A 12,149-nucleotide genomic window follows, 5' to 3' on the forward strand; every position below is an offset into this window, starting at 1 on the left:
TGCAGTGACTTTAAAATCACTCTACAACAACTGGTGGAAAAATACCAATACAAATGACATAAAAAATATAATTGTAAATATTGTAAACCATGATAGTTTAACACAAATCTTATACATATTTGTTTTATAAAACGGCTACAACAGTAATTGTCAGGGACACAATTCGATGTTCCACTGTATTTTCAGAGTTTGGACATGAACTTTATTACCACCTGTTGATGGAACCTCCAAACTGCAAATGCAGGAACTGAGTTTGGACTTTGAGCCTGGAACATACGTGCTGTTGAAACGTCTAAGCTCAATTACCTATTTCTCAGGAAAATAGTAAATTGCACTTTGCACAGCTTCATTGACATACAATACACTCACAGTTTGCTCACATACACCCACAGACAGCCCAAACACTCCAACACATGGCCTCTTGTGCTTTGTGATGGCAAGAAAATTGCACTTAGAATTAGCCCTCTCAAGAAAATTAGATAAGATGTAACGTAGAGTCAAAGCGCATATCGCTGTGTCTATGAAAATAGAGCCACTGTTCGGTAAATTCTACACACAATGTACTTTTAACCAGTCAAGGGGGTGTGCCGGTCTTAAACGGGTTTAGCTGTTCTCACTGGTCTCCCAGGCTGGCAATGCTGGTGATAAGCTGGTTTAAAGGTCAGCCAGCTGTTCTTCAAGTCTGACCAGCTGACAAGTGGCCCAAACCCCTCAAAAACCAGCAGAACACCTTAGACTGGTTTAAGCTCATAATAAATATAAAACAGGGGTGCAAAAGGAATAAGGGATGGAAGAAGAGAGGTGGATAATAACTTTTCCACCTTGAGTTGTTCTCCAGGGATACCGCCAACATGGCAGTCCCAAGCCTGATTTTCTCATTACGATGCAAGATGGACTCACTGAAACAAAGAGAGAGTTTTGTGGCTTTCCAGAGCTCACACAATTTATGGTGGATGGCCATAATATTTTTGTTCCCCACTACTCCAAACTACAGCCTTAGAAAAAGGCTAGAATAACAGTACTATCTGGATTTATTAAAAGCTGGGAAAAACATAGCCGCTTCACATATGGTCTTCAAGACTGCCGAAGTTAGGAAGGATTTCCAAGCATAACATAGCTTCTCCATCTTACAGTCTCGGACTACTTCATCAGCTGATGATTAAAAAGAGTTGAGGGGTGAAGGATCTGCTCTTTGTGAAAAAATATTTAGTAAAATAGGAAAGAGGTCTGAACTCTGAGGCTTAACACTCCCATCTAGGAAAGCCAGCCAATTAGATTGGCAATGCCTCTTTTTCATTGCACTGTTCTCTGAGGAAAAGGAAATAAATCAGAGGGTTTGAGATATGAAATATATACGTTTTGCAATGTCATGTTGTTTTACCATCATAATTCACCACACTGTTATTTCACCTAGGCAATATTTTTTTTATTTTATTTTTTAGATTAATTCGTTAATACACTGCATACGTTAATTTAGATCATAGAATGCGCTTTCATTCCCCGTCTGTCGCTCTCTTCGACGTTGTGTCGGAGAAGCAACACTAGGGGTCTCTCTTGAGCACCGAATATACCTCTGATCTATGAAAAAAGGCCAATGAGAAGTTGGCATACCCCAGCCCCGGGCATATGGGTACAAAGGCGAGGCAAATACTAGAGTTCATTCAGAAAATTTCTTCGTAGCCGATGGTTGTGCATGCTGTTCGCATGAAATCACACCAGTTCCAGTATTCCTCTGACACTCTGCATGCTGTTGGATTGAGGGCGCATTACAGCGGCGATTTCTCATTCTTGCACGGCAGTGCAAATTGCCCCTGGGCGCTTCGACAGTGCAGAAACCCAAACTCCAAGAGAGTTAAACGAGTGATTTTCTCTAAAAGAGCAATACACAGCGCCGTTGAACGTCCTTTTCAGGACGCGTCTTTTTAAAGACGTGTTTCCGCCTCTGTGTACTTTCTGGATGCGGTTGATTTCTCCCCACCTCTGACGGTCATAAAAACTGCCTGGCGTACCTGGGTTGCGATTACACGCAGGCAGCATTTTTATGAATGTCTATATTTTCAGGGCGAGAAAATAGCCATGACAGCATTGCGGTCACAGGCTTTCTTTTGTCATGAGAGAAAGCCACTTCAGCCGCCCCCCGCGCCTCGCCTCTTTCCCATGGGATTAGGGCAGGCGCCGCGGCTGATGAAGGCGATTTGGGGACAATGACGGGCTGTGTTCACCGGGTAAATCCCTGCGAACCACCCGCCTCCCCGACACGCTTGCTGGCTTCCGTCCGAGCTCGGGATGAGCGATTTCTCTCCAATGGGATATGTTCTCAGTGCGAGAACATAGCTGAGGCAGCATTGCAGTCGCGGCTTCTTTTGTCATGAGAGAAAGCCACTTCAGCCACCCCCCGCGCCTCGCCTCTTTCCTACGGGATTGAGGCAGGCGCCTCGGGCAATGGAGGCAATTTGGGGAAAATGACGGGCTGTGTTCGCCGGTAAATCCCCGCGAACCACCCGCCTCCCCGGCACGCTTGCTTGCTCCCATCTGAGCTCGGGATGAGTGCGGCCCGCTTTGCGGCCGGCCTGCCAGTCCCTTGAGCTCCTGGAATTGGATGACGATAATCACCGCTGCATCGGAGAGCGTTACAGCAGCGTCTGATGTTGATGACTTGTCTGCGCGCCCAGTCTCAGCCTGATGCAGAGGTCCGCTATGCTTTCCTGGGTACCGCGAATGTGAGGCTGGACTGGAAAATCACGTCCCCTCCCCCTCACGGCTACTTGATTGGTTCCACGGGCACCCCCCGGTTCCTTTCTTCCCAGACGTGCATGATGCGCCACGCGCTCATCCGCTCTCGCTACCCTCCACGGCAGAGCGCGGACATGCCGCTTCCGCCCTGCACGCCATGGCCATCCAGCAAGTCCACCAGGCCAAGGCGCTTAAAGAATTGCACGTGGGTAGCTCTGAACCCGACGTGCTGCAGGAACTGCGCTCAGCGACCGACCTCGCCCTTAGAGCCACGAAGGTCACAGCGCAGTCACTCGGGCAGGCGATGGACACGCTCATGGTCCAGAAACGACAAATATGGACGGACCTGGTCGAGATAAGTGAGACCGACAAGGTAGTCACTTTCTCGATGCCCAGTCTCCTGGTTCGGCCTCTTCGGTGACACCGTCAAGGACTTTACCCAGCAGTTCTCCACGGTGAAGAAACAGACGGAGGCGATTTCTCAGATCCTGCCCCGCCGCAAGCCTGCCGCCTTGGGCCATGCCCCGTCTGCTCGCTGAGGGCGTCCCCCTACGATGAAACAACAAGCTGCTCCGCGTCAACCTGGACACAGCTCTCAGCCCATGCGTCGAGCGCTCCACAGGAAGTAGACGCCCCCCATCTCACGGACCCCCTCGAGGACCCAGAAGGCTCCCAGGCGCACCTGAAACGGACCCAGAGCCCAAGATGTTAGCTCCGGAGATTGTAAGGTGGAGGGCTGGGAAGAGAATCTTCTTTTGAATTTATTTCATTTGCCTCTCCCCTTAACCGGGGCAGCGATACACAAATTCTCAATATAAGAGCTATTTCCTTTTTGTCTCTGGGTCATCTGGCCGGCAAATTCCATTCTCACGGCACTCTGCCACCAGATCTCAACAGTCCTGGCATGCTGAATGCGGTCCCAGACCCGCCTTCAGCCCCACGACTGTCCCCCGGCCGGCCGGTTCTGACGAGTCCAGAGGATGCCATTACAATACCTCTCCGACACAACGTCGAAGAGAGCGACAAAAGGGGAATATCTAGGTTACGAATGTAACCTCCGTTCCCTGATGGAGGGAACGAGACGTTGTGTCTTCCCGGCCATATCGCTGAGCCGAACCGCTGTAGTGGCCAGAACCATTTCCAGCTCCTGAATCCTGAATGAACTCTAGTATTTGCCTCACCTTTGTACCCGTATGTCCGGGGGCAGGGTATGCAAATACTGACTGCCAACTTCTCATTGGCCTTTTTTCATAGATCAGAGGTATATTCGGTGCTCAAGAGAGACCCCTAGTGTCGCTTCTCCGACACAATGTCTCGTTCCCTCCATCAGGGAACGGAGGTTACATTTGTAACCTAGACATTACTTACTTACTTCAACGAATGGCAGCACTATATATAATCAACAATGAATATTGTGATGAAAAAAAAATAATACTTTTATACTCTACCAGTGGTTCTCAACTGGTGGGTCACAATCCACAAATGGGTTGCAGGTCTGTTCTGAAGGTCGTGAAGAGTAGGAAAAAACAATCCTAAATACAAATAAAAAGGCAACTAAGCTACTACTGTGCTATAGCAATAAGGATAGCAATATAAACAGGGCTATCAACTTTTAAAAGGGTGGTGAAAACAAAGGTTGTGCATCCAAACTCTACAGTTTTTTGACATAAATACAATTTCAGATCACAACATTGGCAGATGCCAACATGGGACATCCCCTCATCATCGTAAACCATGAACTAAACTATAGTAAAAAAAGAAAACGATTACAATTAGAATTCTATTCTATTTAATGAATGACGTAATGGCTGCTGACAGCATTAGAAACCAACATTGTTAATTTTCCTTTTTCAGCCAATGTCATGATAAATATTTGTCATGTTGTTTTTGCCTATGCAGTTCATGATAATATTAATACATTTCAACACATGTTTGATTTTAAAGCCATTTTTTGTACAATCCATTTTTGTATTGTGTTGGATCACCTTTCGAGTGCTCAAAGTAAAATCTGGGTTCTAGAGCAAAACCTGTTTCCTGGTTTGTGCTTTCTAGGAAGTATAAGGTTAAGAGTTTAGTTTGCCCAGAGGCACCAGACAGAGAGCAGACCATGAATAAACAGGCAATAGAAGATGTTAGCCAGGACCAAAGAATGATCTGGAAAAGGTAACAAGTTGCATAAAGTTAAGAGTTTAGTTTGCCCAGAGGCACCAGACAGAGGGCAGACCGTGAGTAAACAGGCAAGATAAGATGTTAGCCAGAACCAAGGAAGGATATGGAAAAGGTAACAAGTTACATATTGTGTCATATAACACAGTCTGTAAAAATATGCCTATGAAAATCTATGTGCTTTGGTAATCATCATAGGTCCTATGTATTGCAATCAGCACTGCAGAGGGCAGCTTCCATAAACATTTTCATCACTATTGATACGATATTGATTAAATGGGAAACCTTATAGGGATTGTTAACCAACTTTGGTGGATGGTTAAAATAGAACATATTCCCGTAGAGAATGTAATGCCTGAACCATAATTTTGCCTAATTCAATGCCATGTACTCTTATCTAAAGCAGTCTATTAGTCATCTCTCAAACAGTTACCACAATCTCATGGGAGCCCCTAACGTCCTCAGTTTTCAAATTATTCCCTGCCTGTTCCAGATGCATACAAAGAATGTGAAACATTAAGGAAATCCCTGAGCAGCCAGGACATTCTTATCGCACAGGCTCTGTTTGGACTCGGTGGAGACCCTGTCCTGACTTAATCTTGCTTATAGGATGTCTGACTGGGTGAAAGGTCTCTGAAACAACAAATGGATGCGGTTGAAACAGGCTCAAAGCCAGAGCAAGAAATACTCACCAACAATGCATGTCATACATTATTTGGGTTGAAACTGTCAGTGAACAGCAGGCATCACCTTGCAGACAAGTAATTTATCTTCTGCATTTTCATAGAAGGGGCCTGGCTGGGGGGGGTCTCAGTTTCAGTGAGTGAAAAAAAAGACAGTGTGTAACAGAAAGCAGACCGCTGGTCGGCAACAAATTAGATCTGGAAGCTCCAGTCTCTTTGTCACAGTGCGGTGACACAGTCCAGTCCCTGTTGGTGGGGCCTGCACTCATGTGAGGACAGTGATAGGGCAGGAATGCTCGATGGGGCGGTGTCTTGACACACAGGCACTGGTAAAAGTGTTTCTATCACTGTCTGGGGTCAGGGCTATGTATGGGACTCCCACTTCATTTTACACTTCGGGCTGACCCCCATGTAAAATGCCAGAACAGCATGAGCGAAGCCATTTGATTTTCTGTATACATTTAAAACTAAAAGCAAATATTTTGTTTTTGCAGCAATAAACCTTTTCAACTGTGATAATACCACAAATGGATGCTCTTGGAAAGCCAGGGATCTAGTAGTCTTGCACAACCAGACTTTGGACTTGCGGTATAAAGTCTGGTCCACTTTGAAACTTATTCTGGCCAAGAACCTTGTTCAGATTAATCATACAATGAATTTGGTGACAGGAGGTCGAAATTCTATTGCTAAATTCCATCTGTGTTGACCGAAATTCTAACCACTGCCCCCAAAGGCCAAAATGTTGTTGATCAGTTTCTGAATTAAATATCCACAGGGTGGCTCCAAAAAAGGGTTGTAGTTTTAGTTATAACTGATGTAATACAGACACAACAGGAGTGCATATTTTATTAACCCAACTCCCCAACCCTACACCTAACAGTTAGTGGAGTAAAAATATTTATTTTTATTGAAAATTCAACCTCCAATTTCGCTCACCATTGTTTATGCACTGAAACCTTTAATGAGTGGACTCAATTGTTTGAGGAAACTTGTTCCCTCAATTGAATTGAGTAGTGGTGTCTCCAAAACTGTAATTAAGTTCACTTGACCTGGTGTTCATGTAGAATGAACTTATTTGCTATTATGTTATTTCAACTTAATATTTTTAATTGACTGGACTCAAATTTAGGTCATGCCATTATTCATGCTTAAATAATGAAGATTAAAACTTATTCTACGACAGTCATTAATTAAACGTATTTCTCCACAGCAGTGGTTCCCCCTGGGTGTATGCAAGGTGACAGAGGGGGTACGCTAACAAAATTCTGAGATTTGTCATTCATTTAATTCCACCTCACTCTAAATAACATTCAAATCGAGTTCAAGTATTTCTCACAGGGAAAAAATAAACGTGTGCCCCCTCTAGTGTACAAAGAGCAAAATGGTAGTGTCACAAAGGTCAACTACATGTCATCCAATCAAATTACTCCATCTTTTGCGGTCAAAACTGCATCCACTCAAGTGTCATGCATAAGTGCGCATTTTGCCGCATATAATTTATTGCCAGCACACAGCTAGTGTAATGGTTGCAGGAGGAGGCAGACGAGGAGTGAGGATCTAAACGCGGGATTTATTAAACAACAGTGAAAACAAACAAGACAGGAACAAAGGAAACGTCCACAATGGGAAAATGAAACCAAAACATGAAAACATACAAGGGTACACGAAATGAGTGAGCAGGGCAAGACATGGGCATCCAGGCATCTACAAACAAGTAACGATCGACAAGGACTGGAGAACAAACAGGGTTTAAATACACAGGGAGAGTGATGATCAAACGACAAACAGGTGAGAACAATGAATGAATACTGGCAGTGATGAGGGCAGGGAACTCCGGGAAATGTAGTTTATGACAGGTGACAGGTGAAACACAGGGCAGACAACAGGGGATCGTGACATAACCCCCCCTCAAAGGAGCGGCTTCCAGACGCTCCTAAGAAAACAAAAAAAAAAAAGAAAAGAAAAAAATTGTCCAAGAAGTGGGGGAGGCAGGCAGACCAAGGAGGACACAAGGGGCAAACAGACAGTCCAAGGGGGCACAGAGGGCAAGAAGGCAGTCCAAGGGGGCACAGGGGGCAGACAGGAAGTCCAAGGGGGCACAGAGGGCAAGAAGGCAGTCCACGGGGAGCACAAGATGGGGACTGGGTCAGGTGGCCTGGGAGCTGGCCACAGGACAGGGACAGGTTCAGGAGGCCTGGGAGGCGGCCACAGGGCAAGGACGAGGTATGGAGGCCTGGGAATCGGCCACAGGACAGGTTTGGGAGGTATGGGAGTCGGCCTCAGGACCACAGCCATGGGGAGCTCTGAGGGTAGAGCCGAGGTAGGTGGAGCCGTGGACTGCTCAGGAGGCGACGTCGTAGAAGGCTCAGGAGGCGTTGTAGAAGGCTCAGGAGGCGGAGCGGAGGGAGATGGAGCCGCGGAAGGCTCGGGAGGCGGCGCCGAGGGAGGTGGTGCCGTAGGAGGCTCTAGAGGCGTAGACCTGGAAGGCTCTGGAGGCGAGCCGAGGGAGATGGCGCCGTAGGAGGCTCTAGAGGCATAGACCTGGAAGGCTCTGGAGGCGGAGCCGAGGGAGGTAGCGCTGTAGGAGGCTCGAGAGGCGGAGCCCTGGGAAGCTCAAGAGACTTGAGAGGCGGAGCCCTGGAAGGCTCGAGAGGCGGAGCCCTGGAAGACTTGAGAGACTTGAGAGGCAGAGTCCTGGGAGGCTCGGGAGACTCGAGAGGCTGAGCCCTGGGAGGCTCGGGAGGCGGAGCCCTGGGAGGCTCGAGAGGAGGAGCCCTAGGAGGCTCGAGAGGCGGAGCCCTGGGAGGCTCGAGAGACTTGAGAGGTGGAGCCCTGGAAGGCTTGGGAGGAGGAGCCCTGGAAGACTCGAGAGGCAGAGCCCTGGGAAGCTCGAGAGACTTGAGAGGCGGAGCCCTGGAAGACTCGGGAGGAGGAGCCCTGGAAGACTCGAGAGACTCGAGAGACTTGAGATGCGGAGCCCTGGGAGGCTCGAGAGGAGGAGCCATGGGAGGCTCGGGAGGCGGAGCCCTGGAAGGCTCGAGATGCACTGGCTCTTGGACAGTCATGGCTACAGGTGCTGGCTCTGGGACGGTCGAGGCTACTGGCACTGGCTCACTGACGTTCGAGGCTACAGGCACTGGCTTACTGACTTTCGAGGCTACAGGCACTGGCTCACTGACGTTCGAGGTTACAGGCACTGGCTCACCAATGTTCGGGGCTGCAGACATTGGCTGGTTGGCCGTGGTAGGCGGAGGCTGGAGAGCAGAGGCCTTTCTTCTACTCCTCCTCCTCCTCTGGGCGGACGAAGTGTGGGAGGAGAGGCAGGATCCTCCTCCACTACACCCACAGTGAATGGCGAGCCACATGCCAGCAGCGTTTCCTCCACAAAATCGCGGAGCATCCAGCCGTGCGTTGCCGGTGGCAACCGCTCCTTGAGCGAACCGGCCAGGCCGGCCCAGAAGAACACCACCAGGGAGGAGTCAGGGAAGTCGGTGGCACTCGCCAGGTCCAGGAAGTCTCTAATATGATCCTCCACATTCGGCTTCCTTGCCTCAAATCCAAGAGGCGGCAGCTTGCCTGAAGAATCGCTAGATCCATTGTTGGTCGATCGTTCTGTAATGGTTACAGGAGGAGGCAGACGAGGAGTGAGGATCTAAACGCGGGATTTATTAAACAACAGTGAAAACAAACAAGACAGGAACAAAGGAAACGTCCACAATGGGAAAATGAAACCAAAACATGAAAACATACAAGGGCACACGAAATGAGTGAGCAGGGCAAGACATGGGCATCCAGGCATCTACAAACAAGTAACGATCAACAAGGACTGGAGAACAAACAGGGTTTAAATACACAGGGAGAGTGATGATCAAATGACAAACAGGTGAGAACAATGAATGACTGCTGGCAGTGATGAGGGCAGGGAACTCTGGGAAATGTAGTTTATGACAGGTGACAGGTGAAACACAGGGCAGACAACAGGGGATCGTGACAGCTAGTTGAAGAAGCAAAGTAATATGCTGCGTTCCTTTTGTCTCGGAAGTCAGAGCTCGGGACTCGGATTGACGTCAAATCTGTAAAAAAAACAAGAAATCTGAGTTGGATGTGTTCCATTTACACACAACATGACAAGTCAGAAATAAAGATGGAAGCCTCCTTATTGTTGCATAATCTCTTTTGGACAAGCTCTTTTTTGCACAAGCTGGATGGCTGAGGAAGGCTAAATACATACAAATTGTGCCGATGTGATTTAATGTTCTGAGTAATCACATTTTTCCCACCGTACCCGATATTAAAATCAGTGCTACACACTTTGCAAAAGGCGATATGGCTTCGAGATATGAAATTAAATTCTTCTGTCCAGCTGTTGTTAAATTGATATGTATATTTTTTTTTCCCCCCGGAGCACCACCTAAGTCTTCGGGGTGTTCGCTGTCCTTTTCTGCACATCGTGGTGCCCTTTTGTGGTCCGTTTTGCATAACACGGCAGCTCATTTTAGCTTATCGCAGCCCATTCGCCCATTTCGCAGCCCCAAAAATGCGTCGGCCCACCGGGAATTGCCCGGTATGCCAGATTACAATCCAGCCTTGCCTCCCATTTACCAGTGATGCTTGATTCAACTTCCCTCGTCTACTACCTGTGCAGATATCAACAGCGCAACTGGGTTGTAGGTTGCTAGGTTGAGGTCACAAATAGGTTGAAATTTGTATGATGTGTCGATTTTGTGAGTAGGATGCGTTTCATCCAAGATATGGCAACTGGACAACCTTGGAATAATATATTGATGTGATTATTCATATAACGAGGTTTGAGCCATTATATTTATGGGAGTTTCCCAGGAGAAATAGGTTGACAGGTATGATGCAACAACATTCGCAGGTCCTGACAGCTATTCTAAACTTTTTAAAAACTTTTTTAATGTGTTTTCCGTTACAATTTCCATCTCACATTTCTGCTTAGTTTTTAACGTTTGGCAGTGTTGCGGTAGCAACAATGACCATAGGTCATGTAGCAGCGACCATTGCTGTTGTTAGCAGCAGCGATCTAGCCAATTTTAGCTGTACCAGTTTATAAAAAACACATTAGGAAGTAATTCACGCATAACAGGATCGTAGCAACATGCCTATAGGCAACAGTAATACAGTATTGTGTATACAACTTACTAAATTGGACACAAAAAAGACAAATTCCAAAAAAAAAAACGTTTAAACCAACAGCATGCTTACGGTCGATGATCTTTGCAGCCACCTTGCATTCTGAACTCGGGGTCCTCTGAGTTCATCCGAGTTTCCGAGTAGGAATTCCGACATCGGGGGGTGTTACATTTGTCAGTTCCAGTCTCAGAACTCGGAAAATAACTCTGAGACAAATGGAACGCACAAATAGTTAGTGAGATTAAAATTGAAAAGTGGCTACAAAGAACATGGCCTGCAACCACAGCTGCAACCACAGAAAGAACCTCTACTCACAGCAGCGCTGTTGATGCATAGTCCTCTGACAGTGCATCAGTATCAAGCGTGAGTGCACCCACTGCTCCTAGACCAGTTCACACTGATACCGACAGCAATGTATACGAAGTTAAAACACTACCTCATTTTCACCAGCAATTTGCAGAAAAACCATCAAAGAGGCACAGATATAATGAGAAATATATTTCTTTGAGCTTTACATACATTGGCAGTGAAGAAAGTCCCCAGCCACAGTGTGTTAAATGTGCAAAAGTACTCTCTCATAACTGCATGAAACAAGCATTTTTACGCAGACATTTAGAAACAAAGTATACTACTGTGAAAAATGAACCTTCAGAGTTTTTTAAAAGACATTTAAAACAACTCAGAATTATTAAGGCCCTTATTACAGCATCAGAAAACCTAAATATGAAAAGTGTGGAAGCATCCTACATGGTGAGTTACAGAGTTGCTAAGACGGGCAAACCCCATACTATTGTGGAGGTCTTAATTCTTCCTGCTGCGACTGATATAGCTGATGTAATGCTTGGGGAGAAATCCAAAAAAACAATACAGAGAATGCCATCGCCAGACAACACTGTTTCATATCGCAACACTGATATGGCAGAAGACGTTTTAAAACAACTATTGCTTCACATAGAATCCAGCGAATTCTACACTTTACAGATTGATGAATCAACTGATGTAGCTGACTTAGCTCAATTGATGGTAAATGTTTGATACATTCACGAAGGTTCAATTAAAGAAGACATACTTTTTTGCAGACCGTTGGAAGGTAGGGCAACTGGGTAGGACATTTTTAATGTCTTAGATAGCTTTGTAACATCACATAGACTTTTGTGGAAAAAATGTGTGGGCATCTGTACGGATGGAGTGCAAGCCATGACAAGGAAGCATAGTAGAGTGGTAACACATGTGCAAGCAGTTGAGCCCTGTACAGCTTGGGTACACCTGCAGCATCCACAGAGGGGTGCTGGCCAGCAAGGGAATGCCTGACCATCTGTAGGAAGTTTTGGACAATGCTGTGAGAATTGTTATCTTTGTTAAAGCAATGCCCTTGAATGTGCAATGAAATGGATAGCGACAACGTCACGCTGT

This window comes from Xyrauchen texanus, chromosome 26, assembly GCF_025860055.1.
Source record: "Xyrauchen texanus isolate HMW12.3.18 chromosome 26, RBS_HiC_50CHRs, whole genome shotgun sequence".
Lineage (NCBI taxonomy): Eukaryota > Metazoa > Chordata > Actinopteri > Cypriniformes > Catostomidae > Xyrauchen > Xyrauchen texanus.